Source organism: Camelus bactrianus, chromosome 12, assembly GCF_048773025.1.
Source record: "Camelus bactrianus isolate YW-2024 breed Bactrian camel chromosome 12, ASM4877302v1, whole genome shotgun sequence".
Lineage (NCBI taxonomy): Eukaryota > Metazoa > Chordata > Mammalia > Artiodactyla > Camelidae > Camelus > Camelus bactrianus.
Window position 1 is genome coordinate 50,084,959 of NC_133550.1, and position 19,189 is coordinate 50,104,147.

The 19,189-nt window shown below is 38.6% G+C and overlaps 1 protein-coding gene and 1 non-coding gene across 3 annotated transcripts in view; both read right to left on the reverse strand.

Moving 5' to 3' along the window:
• The window catches only part of OTOGL (otogelin like), a 194,826-nt gene that overhangs the window by 157,528 nt on the left and 18,109 nt on the right, over positions 1 to 19,189 (reverse strand). The gene's annotated exons all lie outside the window — the stretch shown is intronic.
• LOC123618014 (U6 spliceosomal RNA) lies at positions 134 to 236 on the reverse strand. The gene has a single exon (XR_012511065.1). It is a non-coding gene; the product is annotated as a U6 spliceosomal RNA (small nuclear RNA).

Below are 19,189 nucleotides of genomic sequence, written 5' to 3' on the forward strand. Positions count from 1 at the left end.
TTTCCAACTCCATGACTGTCACAGGAAAAAGACCAGGGTGAGAGAGCAAGGCACTCACTTCAGGCACAAAATTTAAAGTGACAGCAAAAAAACTCAAGAATCAAGACAAATATTTTAATGCAATACTTTTTTTAAAAATACGGAACACTTCATGAATTTGTGCGTCATCCTTGCACAGGGGCCATGCTAATCTTCTCTGTATCATCCCAATTAATGCAATATTTTTTAAAAAAAAATCTAAATCAATGAAAAAATGCATAATAAATAAAATACCAAGATTTTAAATAAAGACAGTATCAGTTATCCCTACCTGAATTTCTTTCTGCTTAGGAAAGTCTTATTTCTATTTAAAAACTAACTTAAATGTTATCTTTCTGTGGGTATTATTTTCCCACCTTCCCAGAGGGTGGTACCTTTCTCTGCCTGTAACTCTACTGCCATTTAATTCTCCAGCTGGTGGTGTGCTTGTCACTCCACTTACACAGCATTTCCAGTGAACTGTAAGAACTTTTAAGCCGTCTCTTTATCCCAGAGATTTATACATATTAGGAGTTCCATAAATATTTGCTATATGAATAAATAAGTTACAGTAAATAGAGAGTGAAACACAAAATTTGGAGTCAGAAACAAATTTCAATTCTACCACCACAACTCATCTCTTTATCAATTTTATGGTGCTGGGTATTACTCTGAGCATCCCTTTCCCTATCTTCGAATGGGAATAACTTTATTTCCATAGGATTTTTATAAGCTAGATACTTACTGAATTTTTTGAAAGAGAGATCAAATAAAGAGAGTATTTATTCATTGGTTTGAAGTGAAGAAGGTGAAGAGAGAGAAAGGGAAGATGGCTTAACAGCAAAAAAGAGCATGTTTGAAAAGAGGCAGGAAAAGCATCAAATAGATTGTTGGGGAACTGCACGTGGTTCACCATGGCCTCATGTAAACAGTGACTGAATATCAGAGGATGAGACAGGAAACAAAGCTGGCAGGAACGAGCCCCTGGCTGAGGCTCGAGTCTGATATTCCATCCGGGAATACACGGCGCACTGAGGTAACCTTCAATTAACAAGAATGAACTTCTGCCAAAATTAGAAATGGAATTGTAAACTAAGCTTGGCTATGGAGAAAAAAAATTAAATTAAATCGTCATACATTTAAGTTTATGTCTATTTCAAATGCACCACAGAATAAGATTTTAAGAGGACTGTGTAATAGGGATAAAAACAAAGAAATCAATCCCTGAGATGTTGGGGGAGTAGAATATATAAGATTTGGCAACAGACTGCAAGGCAAGGGGGCAAGGAGGTTATTGAGAGCGAGGTATTTAGGTTGGAAGTATGTCATGAGAAAGGAAAATGCATAAATAGAAACACCAGCATTTAAAATGTTCCTAATATAAAATAGGCACCAAATTATCTGGTTTGGGTGCTAGTCTCTTTCCTCAAAACCGCTAGCTCTATGATTTTGTTGAAACAGGGTTTGCATTTCAAATGTTGTCTTTCTTGTCTTCCAGCACATAATAAGTAAATGGGAAGAAAGGAAGGAAGGAAGGAAAGAGGGAGAAAGGGAGAGAGAAAAAAGGAAGGGAGGGATGGCAGCAGGGAAAAAGTCACTATACTACACAGTATACACTATATTCAGTATCTCAGAGAAGACAACCCTGATAAAATCATTTTCCAAGCAAAAAGGCAAACATACGAAATATACTTAAAAAATAGGACATCACAAATCTAGCAAAGCTTGCTTTTGGAAAGAAAGCACATTAACACCACCCGTCTCTCAATTCCTGCACTGACTTTATGATAGGAAAGTGCATCAGTCGGTCCTGACCCAACATAGATGCATAATCAGAAGCTGAAGAAGGTTGAGTGAAGGGGTATCTACAAAGGTGTGGAGGGATTAAGGGAAAACCAACAAATGTTGATGAAACACCCCAGGACTAACAACACTGAAAAGCTAACATCAGCTCTAGACCTAAAGGGGTAGGAGGGAGCAGTTACTAGAACTCAGGGGAGGCTGCACCTGTCGTGCTGGGAAAGGGTACAGGAGCCGTGACTCTGAGGAGTGTAGCCATTGCCAGGTGTCAAGCCTGCAGGACAGAAACCAAACCCTCTCACTTCCTTATCTCTACCCTCCTGCTGGTGGTTCACTGACTCAACTCCAGTGGAAGCCAGAAGGCAACAGAGGCCAACCTTAAACACAGTGCAGGGGAGAAGAGTGGAGATTATTGGAGTGGGGGCAGATAGAGAATATTCAGCTAGTAGCAGAAACCCTTTTTGTTCATCTCTGTACACAGGTCCCACCACCACTACCCCGCCACCTCTACTCAGCATCAGAGACAATGCCTTGCACATAGTTGCCTTCGATGAAGACTTAATGAATAAAAAGTATATAATGACATGTCCATTCTTAGCAAGGAATTAAATAAGCAGTGAGGAAAAAAATCAGAAGAGAGGAGAGAAGCAAAGCACATCTAAGCTCAGTCTCTGTGGGTCCCCTGTCTTATTTACAAATCTCTAAAAAGTGCTGGGAGAGGGAAAGGGAGAGACTAGATGGAAGTGAGAAAAGAGGTATTTTCACGTTTTTTTAAGGACTCACTTAGGATAGGTCTCTTTCTCCAGTCTCTCATATCGGGAGAAAAACTGAGGTGAGATGATTTTCTAAATGTGTTCATTTTGACATTACCTCCACATTTTGTTTTATTCTCCCCTACCCCTGGAATACCCTCTTCAGTCCTCTGCATTAATCGTCACTGAATAGCCTCTTCAGGCCGAGAAATTTTTCCCTTACTTTGTTCCTCTTCTACATTAGTGCCCTAGTGTACACTAGTACACTGTGCTTATTTGCTTTTTGCTTTATAATAGTCCTCTTGGTTTTTAGGGATGTACACTCTGAAATTACTCTGAAAAAGAGAAAATTGATCTAACATAAGTTCAAAATATATTACATGAGAAATGTTTTATAAGTGCCACCTTTTTCTTTTCCACAAGTATCCAGCAATACAGATAACATTAATCCTCGCTCGTAGATGAAGAAACTGAGGACAGTCAGTTTTCTCAAATCTATGCAATAAAGTCAAGATTTCATGTACCTTATTCTTGGAAAAATTTTACATACCCCAGCACTCATCACTCGTGGGAGATTAAGAGCTACAATTCTTCATACCCCACCCCCAACGTATCCATAGCCTTTGCCATGTAACTTCACAGATCCTTTCACTGAAGAGGAGGAATACACCCCACCCCTTCACCTTGGGCTCAGCCCTTCAACACCAGCAATGGAATATCAGCAACACAACACAACCACACGCTTGGAAAGAGCTTGCACAATTGGGCTTGCTCTTTTGCTCCTCTGTCGTTGCCATGAGAACATACCCAAGGCGGTCCATTGGTGCCAGGAGAAAAAGGGGAGACGGGGAGCAAAGCCAAATCAAAGTCAAGCCCAGCTTAGCTCAGCTGAGCTCCAGATCTGTGAGCAGAGCCCAAACAGAGCCACCTACCAAGGCCAGCTGAGAACAGCCAATCCTCAGCTAACTGTAGATCTGCAGAATAAATGATGACTGTTTTAAAAAACAGCAACAACAACAAAAACCCTGATTTCACAATGCCTGCTCTCCACTATGCCAAATTATTCTTAGGCCCAACACTAACATGATCCTATGATCTCAGAGACAGTGACCACCTTGAACCTCAACTCTCCGTTGTAAAAGGAGGAACTAAATTTCTCTTATAAGGATCTCTAAAGTCCCTAAGTTATAATATTCTATGGTTTTATTTTAATTCTATTTATAGGGGATTTTATTATTTCTTTTCTTTTCTTTCTTTCTTTTTTTTTTTTTTCTTTTTTGGTTTTCTCTTCCTATTCTTCCCCCCAAATGATAATGCAATGCTATACAACAGTCATTTGTTCATTAGCTTATTCATTCATTTGACAAACTTACTATATGTCAAGCATAGCACAAAGCTCTGTCAACAGAAACTTATAATTAAGTAAATAAATGTTAATTAGGACAAATACTTAAATAAAAGTACCTCTCAAATTTTTTTCCATGTCAAAGTTATTACTTTTACTCATAGGTAGACAATTATGTTGTATCCAGGCTCTAACTTCTTGGAGAGACTATCTTTACTCTAAAAGTAAAGAGGAGTCAGTGAGCAAGTAATCGTCTTCCAACTGATTATCAATTTTCCTCCTTGAAAGAGCTGTGCCAGGCCACCAGCCACCTGCTTGGCAGCTAGCTTTCTGTCCAGTTCTCAAGAAACTCCACAGCCTTTCTCTGTGTTAAAGTGGAGCCTAGAGACGAATGAGTCATAGGAACATGCCTTATGATGAGGTGTCATTATGGAGTTAAACAGTGTCCCCCCTGAAAAAGATATGGTTGAGCCTCAACCTCCAGTACCTCCAAATGTGACCTTATTTGGAGATAGTGTCTTTAAGAGGTAATCAAATTAAAATGAGATCAAAAAAGTAAGCTCTAATCCAATATGACTGATGCCCTTATAAAAGGGGAAACTTGATCACAGAAACATATACACAATATGCACAAGGGAGACATACACAAAGGAGACTGCCATCTTCAGGCCAAGGAGAGAAATCGGGGACACATCCTTCCCTCACAGACCAAGCGGAACCCACCCTGCTGGCACCTTGATTTTGGATTTCTAGCCTCCAGAGACGATAAATTTCCGTTGACTAGGCTACTCCATCCGTGGTATTTTGTTATGGCAGCTCTAGCAAACTAATACAGGTGTTTTTGTGGGCACTTACCACAGCTGATCCCACTTTAGCCACAAAGAGACTCACAATAAAAAGGAGTTGGTTGTAAATTTGAAGGCTGCGTTTGCCTTTAAGCAAGGTACATTCTCTAGAATTAGAGAAGTGCATCTGTTTCTGTGACACTGCAGTTTCAGTGGCACTTGAGCAACGATAAAAATATGATTGTGGTTTTGTGATTGACATTTCACGAAAAAAGGAGATAAATGTCTTTTTTATACACTACTTTTGAAGAATAAGAATTTTCATATCACCTTAAAATGGTAATTCCAAATTCACAAGAAGTCAGAACCATAAAAGTCACTTGGGAATTTTTTTGTAATTTATGTGTTCACTGAATTTGTAATTCTGGAACTGTGGCATATATGCTGGGAAAGTGAACTGTTAATACGAAAATAGGAATTTCTAGTTCTACTTAAGGGATATTTATTTAAAGTCTAACATTGGCAAGGCTTTTGTTTGAAGAGCTTCACCAAAGCAAATCTTTCAGTTCTGAAGTCAGGTTTCTAAATGTTAATTTTGAATGAAGAAACTACTTGAAGTTGCTTTTCTCACAATCTCATGAATCCACAAATGACTCCAGCAAAGTTGCCATCTTCATAAACATTCTATCATTTCCAGATGGCTTTAATATTTGAGTCTCTCAATATGTCATAACTTAAACATACCACCTCCCCCCCCCCACTTGCTCCTCCTCCTCACTTGTGTATTTCTGTTCATGGTAGCACTATTCTTTCAATCTCCCAGGATGCATTTAATTATTCTAGATAACCTTCTTGATTAGCCAAGATTCTCCAGAGAAACAGAGCCAATAGGATATATATAGATATATAGAAAGAGATTTACTATGAGGGATTGGTTTATGCAGTTATAAAGACTGAGAAGTCTCACAATCTACCACCTGCACACTGGAGGCCCAGGAAAGTCAGTGGTGTTGATCCAATTCCCACCCGAAGGTCTGAGATCCAAGGTAGCAGGTAAGTTCTAGTCAAAGTCTGAAGGTCTGAGGATCAGGAGTACAAATGTCTAAGGGCAGGAGAATGGATGTTCTGGGTCAGGCAGAGAGCAAATTTGCCCTTCCTTGGCCTTTTTGTTCTGTCCGGTCTTCAATGGATTGGATGATGCCCATCCACACTGAGGAGGGTGATCGTCTAGACTCAGTCTATTAATTGAAGTACTAATCTCTTCTGGGAATATCCTCATATACACAGTCAGGTATAATGTTTTACCAGCTCTTGGGCACCCATTAGCCCAGTCAAGTTGACACATCAAATTAACCATCACATTTTTTCTTTCCCCATATTCACTTAATTATCAAGCCCCGTGGATTCTATATTTGTTCTTTGTTTGGCATGCCACTACCTCACTTCAGCTGCATTTACTCATCCTATTACAGCAGCCTGTTAAATGTATCTCCATCTCCAAAAGACTTTTTCTCTATGCTAGCCTACCTAGTTTAATGTTCCTTTAAGCACAATGTTATTTAAGTTACTCTTCTGCTCAAAATTCTTCAAGGGTTCTCAATTTCTTAACAATAAAATCCAACATTTAAAGATTTTTAAAATAATTTTTATCCTTATTCTTTTTTACTTCCTTTTCCACATTCACCTCATTTTTCCTTTTTTCCCACACTTTTCTTTATAACTTCCTTGTTACTCAGAATGTCTCCTCCATATTCCAAAGCCCATTTCAAAGATAACTTTCTCTTTTTCTGAAATCTGATAGAGCCACACAATCAGGTCCAATAGATTTCTGAATTCAGAATTTTTTGAAGTTTACACAGAAAATGTGCACATACTATTTATTACATAACATTCCCAGTGGAGCCTGATCAGTTTTCTGAGTTCAAACACATCCATTTTTATGCAATAAAACATAAAGTAAATCACCCTAAGTGGGATAAATAAATACTATAGATAGCTTCATGTCAGTTCATGTCAGAATTTGCAATCAAATGACTTTGCCACAAACTTATTTTTGAAAAACTCAGGTTTTCAGAGTTTTATAGATTTTAGAACTGTGGATAAGGATGCTGTGGGTCTTTTCTTTATACTTAAAATGCTTACAGATTAACTAATGTCTACCTGGTTTACATTTGTTTATACCTATCATATAAGGAGAACATACTATTGACCGGGTACTATAATAAATGTTTTATATACATGTATCAATAAAGAACCTACCAGGAAAACAGAAACCATGTCAAGAATTTGCAACAGAGAAGTTAACTCAGGGAATTGGTCATAAAAGTGACTGGAGGAACTGAGAGCCAAACAGGGAAGACCAGGTTAGAAAGCAGCAATAGCAGGAAGCCATCGTAACCCCTAGGATGGAGACAAAGGAGGAGGTAACGGTGCAGGAGCCCAGGGCTGGGGATACCTGTTTCCCCTACTGGGGGAAGTAGGAAGTAGGGTGGGTCTGTCCAGCAGGAGTTGGTACCATGGAGAAGATGCAGCTGCTGCCCAAGAATATCCCTGAAACAGGGAGGGTGGGGAATGCTCTGGCTTCTCCCTTCTTTCCAACCCCTCAGTCTTCCATGAGCCAGAAGTCTGCTGACATGAGAGCCTGGGGAATGCAACTTGGAGGGTAGAGCTGAGGAAGGGAAAGAAACAGATCTGAACACTAACAGTCCCCAAACCAGGCTGATGCATTATGTTCCTCAGTCTCATACCTCTATAAGGAAGGCACCATTACTACCTTTTACAAATAAAGGAACTGAGATATAAAGAGTTTAAGAGCTTTCATAGTAAAGTTAGCAGTGGAACCACAATGGTAACCCAGTTCTATATCCAGAACCTACCCTCCTAAACATCACCATGCCCTGGAACTTAGTAGATGCTCAAGACGTTTGTTTATTGAGCACTTTCTAGGTAGAGATACAAATATCAATAAAAGCCTGAAGTTAGAACACTGTTCAACTCAACACTACTCAGCTCAACCAATATTTCAGAGAACAGAAAAAACAACTGTTGGCCCTATGTTATTTTGATAGTAGTTCCAAGGAAGAGCACGTTCATGAAGTCTATCTTCATGCTACATTTAGACATAAATTTCAGAAAGTTCAATTCAAAGCCATTCCATGCTTCTCTAAAAAAAAATCTAGAGAACTAGTTCGAGTTTAAAAGGGCAGAAAGGAGATAAACTTATACTTTCCTGTAAGCCTCATTCAAAAACTATCATTCATATTTAGAATAATTCAATAAAACATCATCTCTTAAATTACCTGAAAGAAAAGTAGACTAATTTTGTTCATTAACTATGTTATGAGTTTTGGGTATTGGTTTGTGATTTTATTTCCCTAAACTGCTGGTGTTTAACTTACAATAAATCAAAGTCCTGAACAGGCACCCTGCTAGGTCAATAAGGATTCTTGTAGAAACCCTGGGTGTGGGTTGTGCTTTCTGGAAATCTAGTGAAAACAATTTGAAAAGTCAAAAACATAATCATCTCATAATGTCTAACGCTAGATACTCAGTGAACATTTGTGAATTGATTTTTTTTAACAGAAGCAAAAGCAAATTGATGACAAAGATTGATTTTTTTCTAACAGGGAATTGGGGTTGTTACCTGTTTTCAAACTCAAGGAACATTCAAGAGTCACCTGTGACAATAAATTGCCTCAGATCTACAGACTATTTCACTCGAGCTCCTTCAGGACTCCTGGATGAGTGCCCTCCAGTTCCAGCTATTTATTTGCATCTACTTTGTCATTAGGTTTAGAACATACCGTGGCTTTGTCACTATTTGTTCTAGTACCTCTGACCTTTCAGCTTCAAACTGGAATTTGGGAGGAAAAATCTTAGCATCTTCCTTAGCAAGGAATGAAGCACAAGGTTGATTGGGCCTCTGGGTTTTTGTTTGTTTGTTTGTTTGTTTTTCATTCCAAAAGACCTCCTTCACTTCCTCATCGAACTGTGCTATGTTGGATTAGGCTCTAAGAGAACTGAGAAGTAAGGACCCTATTTTCTATATTATTTGCTAGCAAACTCCCAGCCACCAAGAGCCACTATCCTCTACCTCCCACACCCCACCCTTCCATGTTCCTCTCTGACAAGGAGCCTAGCACACTCATGAGACCCTGGTCTGCCCTGCCTGAGAAGTCAGTCTCATTTTACAAATTCTCACCAGTAGAGATAACCAGACCAAGACTGATGTGGAGTGCACTGTTCTTGACTGAGTCAAAAGGAGGGAAATCAGAAGTTTGGATTTGAAGCGCTGGACCTATCATAACTAAGATTTGGGGGCAAGTTATTAGACCTCCCTGACCTTAATTTCCTCATCCAAAAAATTTGAATGGTAATAACAATTACCATATGTGGTTATAAAGAAAATTAAATATGATAACAGCTACGCACAGTACCCATAAAGTGAATTTCAAGGCCCTTGAAAGTTAACGTTTAGATATTATTGTTGGATTCTGTAAGGCATGGAATTCATGATGCTCTTTAGATAGTGGTAATTTTAAGTGCCTTTTAAGTTGGAGAGCCATTCACAGTGATATGACTGACTGGTTAACTGCTTCCCCTGCTTGCTGTCCCTGTCATTCCCTCTACTCTGGAGTATTTACAATCCATAAGAAGTCCATCAAGAGGAGATAGTGAATATTGAAAGGTCCAAGTCCATGCTCTGGAACAGCAATATTAATTTCAGTACTAGTAAGGCGGCTCTACTTCCACGGAGTCTTTTTTTGGATAGAATTCCTCTTCTAATGTCTCCGGAATAAACTGACATTTTAGACCTTTGGAGAGATCTCAAGATGGTTTGTCTTGCCAGGATTTTGAAATTAATCTTATTGTGATTCCTATTATCTATTATTTCAGCCACATACAATTCCAGAATTAAATAAGTGAACATTACTTTTCCTTCATAATTTCTTTCAGATACAGATACAAAACAAAGCATCATTTTCCAGAAACTGATTTTAAAAGTTAAAAAAAAAAATTAAAAGAATCTATTTATACTTGCTTTCTATGCCTTGTCCCTTTCTAGACTTACCCTGGAGCACAGATGTAGGCTTCAGAGAATCCATACACTTATACTTAAATTATATAAAATCATGTGTGCGTGCATTTTTCTGGGGAAAGGGTCTTTACTCTTCTGTGGTGATCCATGACTCACCTAAGGCCAATAACGACTGCTCTGTGTGGTCCCCAGTTGAAAACCAATTGCAGTGGATGTCTGTGAACTTCAGGCCTACTTTTGAATTTTGTTTTATCCACCACAAGGCTGCAGGTCTTTTCTCCAGTAACTGTAATATTTGTTTGCTGTCTTAGAAACAGCAAAAGGCCAATGACTGGCACATCACTCGCTGCCCAGATGAAAGATAAATGCAAATAGATGAGCCCTGAATGTTACCCTTTGATCTCCCAGCCTGCTGGGATATCTCTCTGGAGCTTCTTTTGCAGGGCAATTTGGAAGTTTCTTTTGAACAGCTTCATTTTTTCATTTTTATTGGATAAGAAATTATTCTGCATTCTGTTCAGCAAGGAACACATTATTCTGTCATAGCAGCATAGAAAGAGAAGCATTTTCAAAATGAATATCACATAGAGAAGAGATATAATTCTTGAAAGAAGTTTGGCTCAGTAAAATAAACAAAAAAAAATAATCAGGAGAGATTTGTGGGGAACAATGGCCTTTGGTCAGGCAGGACTCTGAGAAAGAGCAAACTCCTTTCTATAGTTATTAATATTCATTTTTTTGGTATCAGCTATTATATTAAGAGAGATACAAAATAACAGAGCATTGTGGATGCCTTTGAATATGTAGAAGAAATATGTACATCTCCTTGGCCACTATTCTCCAAGTGTAAATTAGCCCCACCTAGAGCTCTATTAATTCTTTTAGATGAAAGAGACTCCAGATTTAGACAGCACACCTAAATATCATGCTCCCTGAGCTGCTTACTCTTTTGATAGGATCAGAATCACTATGCTATAAATAAAAGTGTCTAATGCCTGACGCTGAGCACATATTTACTGCCCATGTTCTGCCTTCTCCAAGCCTTCAAGAGCAAGCAACACACTCAACTCAGCATAATCAACCTGAGACAAACAAATCTCTTCTGCTCCAAAAAGACTCTGAGGTGAACTTCTGAATAACAGCATTCCTTCCCTTGAGATTCAAGGGTTTCTCCCAACTGCCCAACAATGCCAGAATTTTATGTAGAGAACTATAGCCGCCCCTACAGGACTCCAGGAGGTAGAGGACACACAGTGGAGGATGGAAGGTTTGAAGGCTGGTAAGGGAAGGAGAGGAAGGACATTCGTTCAATTAATGGGAGACAAGGGGTGTGTCTATCAGCAGAGAGCACTCTAAACACACGCAAGTCAAGCACTGACCTCTAGGCTGTGATTCAAGGTGTTTTAGAAAAGCCTTTCCCACTCCTCTCCTCTCCTCACTCCCACCCCCACCTCCAATCCAAATGCAGGGTCACAGTCCCTTACTGGAAACCCAAGAGGCCAGCTGGAATTTGGAATTCTGAATTTTTGGGACTTCAGAAGGTTAATAGAATGTTTACCTTACGATATGTGGTACCCCATAGTGAGGTCTGGGGGAGCACCCCATTATCATATACATTAATAGTCCTGCTGCAAAATGTATGAACAGTCACCTTAAATGTCAAAATAGACTATGAATAACCTTCTGTCAATCCATGCCAGCTTTGTACCCAGTTATTTCAGATCAGCAAATGATTTCCCTAAGGTGGAATGCTGCTCTGCTAACTCATGCCAGGCAGTCTTTCCCAGCTCTCACACCTATGCCTTCCCATAAAAATGACTAGTTGCTTGAATGGTCCCAAATTCTCCAGATTTAATTTTAGTGCTTGAATAAAAATAAACCAAGTTCCCATCCAAGGTAGAGTGGGAAACCTCCTGCTCTGCTCTCCCGCCACACCCCCGAGCCTTTTCTGACTTGTCCGTTCTGCTGGCTTCCTCTCTCACTCACGTCTGGCTTCTGAGGGCTGCTGTATTTTCTTTGCCTCGTGCAACCCACCGTGGAACACAGCTCTTTTTCTTTTGAGTGTCAATGCAACCAAAGTAAAGCGGAGACAGAGAGGAGGAGACAGATACAGGAGATGTTAAGGCTATAGAATGAATGAGACTTGGCTGTATTAGGCTGCCGGAAATGAGGGAGAGACGCTATGTTCCTGGCTTGGGTGAATGTTTAAGAAATAGTATTTCTGCCAATATAGGTAAAAAGAAGTTTCGCTAAAAATATCCTATATTCGATAACAGCATTTTGCTGAAGACATAGGGACGATGGAGAGGGGGTGATACCTCGGCATCACACAGGAAAGGGAGTTGAAATTTTTCTTTTAAGAACCCTCATCCATTCCCACCACTCCAGACTTCAGTGATGCTGGGGCTTCTCTCACGGTACCTGTGCTGACTACACAGTAACCACCAGCCACGTGTGGCCACTGAGCTCTCACAACTTGGCTAGTCCAAAATGGGATGTGCTGTTAATGCAAAATATCTTACTAAAATTAATTTCACTTGTTCCTTTTTCTTTCTAAACCTATTAGAAAATTTTAAATTATATCTCTACACAACACCTTATGTTTTATTGGACAGTGCGGATCCAAGTCTTTCTCATATCTTCCTCCCTTTTAAGAGTCTCTCTTGATCTTTTTTCAGAAACTCAGAAGTTGTCCCATTCAGCATACTAAGCAAGCAGCATCGTTCCCTCCTGATCGCAGTCTGCCCTACATTGGTCAAGCCCACATGAGAATGAGGGAGCAGCTGACAAGGAGGGAGAGGAATGGTTTCCCCTGCTATTCTCAGGGGTGGCCATTAAGGAATTTTCTTAAACAGAGTCTCTCCTTATCCAAAGATAAATTCTGCAGCTGACCCTAAAATACAAAAATATTCTTTCTACTACAAACATATACAGAAAACATACTTATCAGTCATTAACTTTGAAGGCTATACTGAATACGAGTGATTTGAAATTCTTGACTTTATGTCCCTTTGTTGAACTGATATAAAGAACCTTTAATGGTGGCTGATTCTTTATTCGTATCTCAGATACCCCAGGAAGAAGACTGGGAAGGAAACCAAAAGGAGGTTGACATCCTTTAGGGAGATTTCATCCAGGGCATGGCAAGGCCTGATGGAACAATTCTGCCTGTTACTAGAGAACAGCTCTTTACTCACTCAGTGAATCTGTGTTAAGCACCTGCAAGATGGGAGCAGCCCAAGTGCTGAACACCTCATTTTCTGGAAACACCATTCTTCTCCCTTGAACACCAAATGCCAATAAACAAGTAACTGGTTTCCTAAATACCCATATCTAATTGTTGTCAACTTCTGATCATATATCTTGATGGTTGAAAATGAATCATTAGTAGTCACTTTTCCATTAGAGGAGAAAAATAAAGATACTGCAGATGTCAACATTTCACAAATTAGACTAAAAGCCCCAAAAAGAGAAAACTCATTCCACAGTCTACTTCTATTTATATAGCTAATAAAAAATATCTTGCCTTTTTCCCTTGAAATCACCACACTCCTTTATATAATTTGAGAACTCAGGAAATGTGACAGAGTATTCATTACCTACTCCTTTCTTTTAAAGAAAATAGGTACAAGAATAAAAAGATCACTACGTTCAAATAAACATCTACAAGAGTTACAGGAACATCACCAGTTTTTTATGACTCTTGTGGAGCAAACTACTTCTGACTAACAATTATCTGGATGGTTTAATCAACGTATACTGTTTTCTTTCAGGTGAACTCAGAAGTTATTCCATGTATGTTTATTTCACAAATGTGAAGAAAAAAAAACACTCAATTACTAAAATCACTGAAGTCCAGATATATTCCCAGAAACACTAGTTCTCCTCTCTTAATTTGTTGGAACTTCACATCATTTATAGACTTTAAAAGCTCAAATTCACATTTAATAAACAGGAAAGACAATCGCTGATGCCATATACATGCGATGAGCGGGGCACTGTTCTGAGCCCTTTACGTGCACTGACTTCCACAGTCCTCACAATGACACTCAGAGGTAGATACTATTACCCACATTTTCCATATGAGGACACTGAAGCACGGAGAGATTATGAAACCTGCCAAAGATCACCAGGCTGTTAGTGGCAGATCCTCGGTGACCCCAATCAGTTAGTCTGACTCCTTGTCCACACTTGTCAACATTGCACCTTACTTCTGAACAAAACAATAACAATACATGACATTTGATGTGATTATTTGCTTAATTAATGATGGCAAGACTGCCTGAAAACTTCCATCTCACTGGCAAAACTGGGCACAAATAGTTAACAAAGCAGACATCAAAATCAACCAGCCTTAAAACTGAACTCTAAGCACAAACACTCCAAATAATCCACATAAGCTGATAATCTACCTCTGAACATCACATACAGCTGGGCTGAAAGTTGAACTAAAGACAATTGTTGGTAAAGCTGAAAAACAACTAAAAATGGGATAGAGTAGCTCCATGAAGATCAGTCTGCGATGGCACAAAGAAGATCCATGCTACACAGTCCATGTGAGAAATGGTGCAGACTGAAAATGTCAGGAGAAAAGGAAAGGAAGAAAAGGAGACAGAGATGGGTAAGTCAGATGGAACTTGAGTGGACGTGACTTGAGAGAGGGCATGGCATTTGAGACCATTGCGCAGGGGCCTGGTTTGAATGACTTGGTAAAAGTGTGATGATACCTGCCTTTCATTAGTGTAGGGGATGGGGAAGGAAAGGCGGGGTTAAAGGTATAGAGGATGCATTCAGTTTGGGAAATGTTTGGCTTAGGGTGTGCCTGGAACATTCAGAGGAAAATGTCCTGGAAGTAACTGGAAGAATGCATCTGAAGCTCAGGAGAGCGATCTAGAGACAGTGGCCATTAGCATGTTTTAAACACTGGCAAACTGCCCCCGGGGCATGGTGTTTCTAAAGGCAGCCTTCCTGAAGTTATTTAACTTAAATTCCTCTAACATTCTTTAAGTGCTTGCTATACCTAAGGCACTATGATAAGCACTGTGGAAATTCAAAAAGGCCTTGAAGCGTATTTTAATTTTGCACTCCCTCAAAAAACTTGTACTCAGAGTAAGAAGACTAACCTCAAAATCAAGACAAAAACCATAATAGAAACACTAAACCTTCTAGTGGAACAAATAAAGCCAATCAGTTGGGGAGATCAGGGAATGTTTTAAGGAAGGAAGTGGTTTTTGATCAAGGCAAGATAAAAAGAGATGAGGATGAAATTGTGGTATGGAGGTAGAAGAACTACTGCGTTGGTCAAGGCTTAGTTGCAGAGGACAGAATCCACATCAGCTTCCTTAAACAGCAAAGCATTGCTGTGATTCCCAGATGTTAAAAGGTTCCCAGAGTAAATGGAAAAAAACTAAATAAATATCTCTGGGCAGAGTGTCTAGGAACAACTCCCAAGTTCCCACTGCAGGAATGGACTTCCAAGACAGCTGCTTTCCCCCACCATGATCAAGAAGTGGCCACTTCCAAGGCCAGCCCTAGTGTCATCCACCTTGACAACAATCTCAACCAACAAAATGGATAATTCTTGGCATAATTCAGGTCCAAATTCAAATCTCAAGTGAGTTCACTTGACAAACCAGATCTAAATCAAGTCTGGCACTCTCGCTATTAAAGGAGTTTGGGAGATGAGTTGTTTTAACTTTCCAGTTTCTGTAGTACAAAAGGACGCACTAAAATGAAGTTGGAACAGATGTGGGTAAGACAATCTACATATCTGCCATACTAGACATTTTCAGAGACTTGTGATTAGCCTAGCAACCAACTATCCATCCACCAACTCATTTACTCATTCACCCAAAAACATTTTGGTGTTAATGATATGCCACTAATCAATATTAGTTTTACATTTCTACCTTCACTCTAACTTCTATTCTCTGAGAACACATCAATGAACTATTCAACTATAGTCTGTTGTTATACTCTTGCCATTTTTTAATCTAAACAAAAACAACTTATTATTTTCTTGACATCTGTTTTTATTGCTCTAAAATGATAATTTACCTGTTGGCTTTGCACGTTGGAATCATGTGACTACCCAGGTGGTCAAAATGTTCTTATCTTGCACCTGGTAGCAAAAGCTCTCATACCCAGTCTTTGACATATTGGAGACGAAAAAAAAAAAAAAAAAAAAAAGAAAACCCTCCATAGCCCCATCCTATTCATCTGGAGAACATATGTTCTCATTTTCATTTGCTCATCATCATCATTTAATAATAGTAATAATGAGGAAGACGGCGAGAAGAATGACAACACTGATGATTATGTAATGCTTGCATGTGCCAAGCCCTGTGTCAAACACTCAACTTAAATTATTTTATTTAATTCTTGTAACAACTTTATTAGTGACAACTACTACAACGGTTACTATTTTACAGATGAGGTAATTAAAACTATCAAAGACTAAGAAAATAATCTTACCAACCAGTTGGCAGTTTTAACCAAGTGTAATTATACATCTAAGCCCCTCTTTCTAACAGAAGGAAAAGGGTCGTTGCCCAAGGACAAGATGCAGCAATAATCCCCTAAATCCAATAAGGAATTCATGCACTTTGATTCACAACAAGCTACTCCACGTTGTATAATTGAAAGTGTGGTTGTCTAGAAAAGGGATACCCAACTAATGCTACCACCTTCAAGAAGGAAACTCTAACTCTAAATTTATTTATAAACCATAACACTCCCTTGTAGTAACATCAGAACAGGCGGAACTCTTTGTTTTTCCATTAAGTCTATGACTTTAGCCTATCTATTTTAGTCTATTTTAATAGCCCCTCTATCTAAAAAGTTGGGAAACACCAAAATGATACTTCTTCCCAAAGAACAGAAATACACACTAGAACTTCATTTTTTTAATCCACATGAACCAGGTCTCATTCCAGACCCTGAATTTTAGTGGGAAAGCCTCCATTCATCACAGCAGCATCCCCAGAAGATAATTATGTTCCTCAGGCCTGGATTCCTGTATTATCCTGGCATCAGATCAGGATGTTAATAAACTTAGAAACATGAGACAGGAGTGCCTGGCACAGAGTCCCAGAATGCTGTTAATTGGTGACGTGGCTTTAAATAAGCCATTTAACTTCTTCCCCATTTGCCTCCTCATAGGTAATGTCAAGATGAAAAATAAATTCTCAGAATTTGGTCAGCATTTAGTGTTTTGTTTGAGACTTGTAAATACTAACTACTATATATAAAATGGATAGACAACAAGGTCCTACTGTATAGCCCAGGGAACTATATTCAATATCTTATAATTATCTAATGAAAAAGAATATGAAAAGGAATATATACAAATATGTACAACTGAATCACTATGCTGTACACCAGAAATTAATACAACATTGTAAACCGACTATACCTCAATTAAAAAAAAATGGGAAAAAAAAGTATGGTAAGGTCTGAGTAGTGAGTAGAATAATGTTAAAACATCTAAATCAGTGTCCTGATGTGTCCTGGGTCAAATACCTAATGTGGCAAGAGGTTTTGGTCAATTCCATTTCTCACAAGTTTATCTATCAAAGTCCTGTCCCAGCAGTTAAAGTGCTCCGTGTGAAACACCAAGCTAATGTCTTTCATTGTGTAAACATGAAAATAAGTATTCACAACTGATTGTGCTAGAAATACAGACAACCAGATGGTGATCAAGTTTTCAGTGAATACAAATTCAGTCACATTTTTTCTTTGCTGCCTAGAAATTCCTTTATAACATAAAATGATAGTAACCACTGGCATTTCATTAGAAATTGGTCAGCTATAATTGACTTAACTGAATAAAATTTGAGACTAAATCTCTCCTGTTGATTATATTTTAAACAATCTTGTCTTGTCGCCCTAAAGGAAAATAGTCTTTTTGCGTTAATAAGATCTCAGTTCTGAAACTGACCAAAAATGGGCACTTCTTTTTCCTCTGCTGGGAATATTAATCCAGCTAACAGATACTTAATAAATATTATCGCATACCAGGAAATATTCCTGGTGTTAGGAGTTAGACAGCAAAGAAAACAGATAAAGATCTCTGCCCTGTGATGCTTACATTCTAGTGGAATAGAAGAAGAGACAGGAAAATAAGAAATTAACACAGTTAAACAAAATACATAGTATTTCAGAGGTTGATAAATGCTATTTAAAAAATAAAACAAGAGAAAAACTACAGGGAATGATGAATTATCTGGAAGGGCTGGAGTAGGGTGACGATAGCAATTGTAAACAGGATGAAAAAGCCTCCTTGATAGGGGACATTTGAACTATAGTTTTGTTTGTGGCTGTCTGGAGCATATATGTTCCAGGTAGAGGGAAGAGCAAGTCCAAAAGCCCGAGGCACTCCTGGAATGTTTGAAAACCAGCAAAGAACTAGGAACTGAGTAGTAGAAGAGGTCAAAAATATATCATGAGGTATACCCCGTGAAGTCAAGAAGGTACCATATTACTCTCTATGTGGAGACAAGGAGACCTGGTAGGAGGCAATTATACTAATCCAGGTAAGAGGGATACTGGCTATGACCAAGATAATGGTGGTGGAGGTGACTTGACTCAGTTAAATATGTTTTAATCCTAAAGTTAAAGGAATTTACCAAATGATTTGAAATAGAATGTGAAAGGAAGAGAAAAAAAGGATGGTGTTAAGATTTTTAGACTATCTAGCATACAATTGCCATCAACGGAGATTGGAAGGACTTCAAAAAGTGCATGCTTTGGGGAAAAGCAGGAGCTTATTTTCAGGCAGGTTTAATTTGGAATTCAAGGGAGAAGAAACAAATTCAAGCCTCAACAACATATAACACAGAGAATGCTTAAAGCCACAAAGTTTTTATGAGATTGTATGAGAGGGAGAACAGCAAGAAAGTAGATAAAATAATTCAGAACAATTCTTTTGCTAAAGAAGAGATGCTATCTAATTATAAAAACACCCACATCTTCAGAAGCATCAAAGATTCAGACTTCAAATCATTTGAGTAGTCCAGAAAATCTCAAAACTGGCACTGGATTAAGGTAAAACTGGATTACTAGTGCCCCCAAGAACTTGGTAAAAACCATCAAAGTCTTTATTGAGGAATATAATATATATGTAGGCCTCAAAGTATTTCTATACTCAATTTCAAATATAATATCTGGTACACAATCAAAGATAAATAAAGTGCACAAGGAGACAGTAGCAGTAAGAGCAGACAATAGAGAGATCTACACGGGCTCCAGATATTGGAATTTCCATAATTAGACTTTAAGACAACCATGCGTAATTTGTTCATGAAAAACAGACAACTGAAAACTATAAAAAGAAATTATAGCAAACTTGAAATGAGCTAAAAGTTTAATTACCAAGATTAAGAAATCAAGGAAGGATTTATAAGCAAATTGTATCAGGGACCTGGAAAAGGTCAGAAAAAAAAATTCAGAA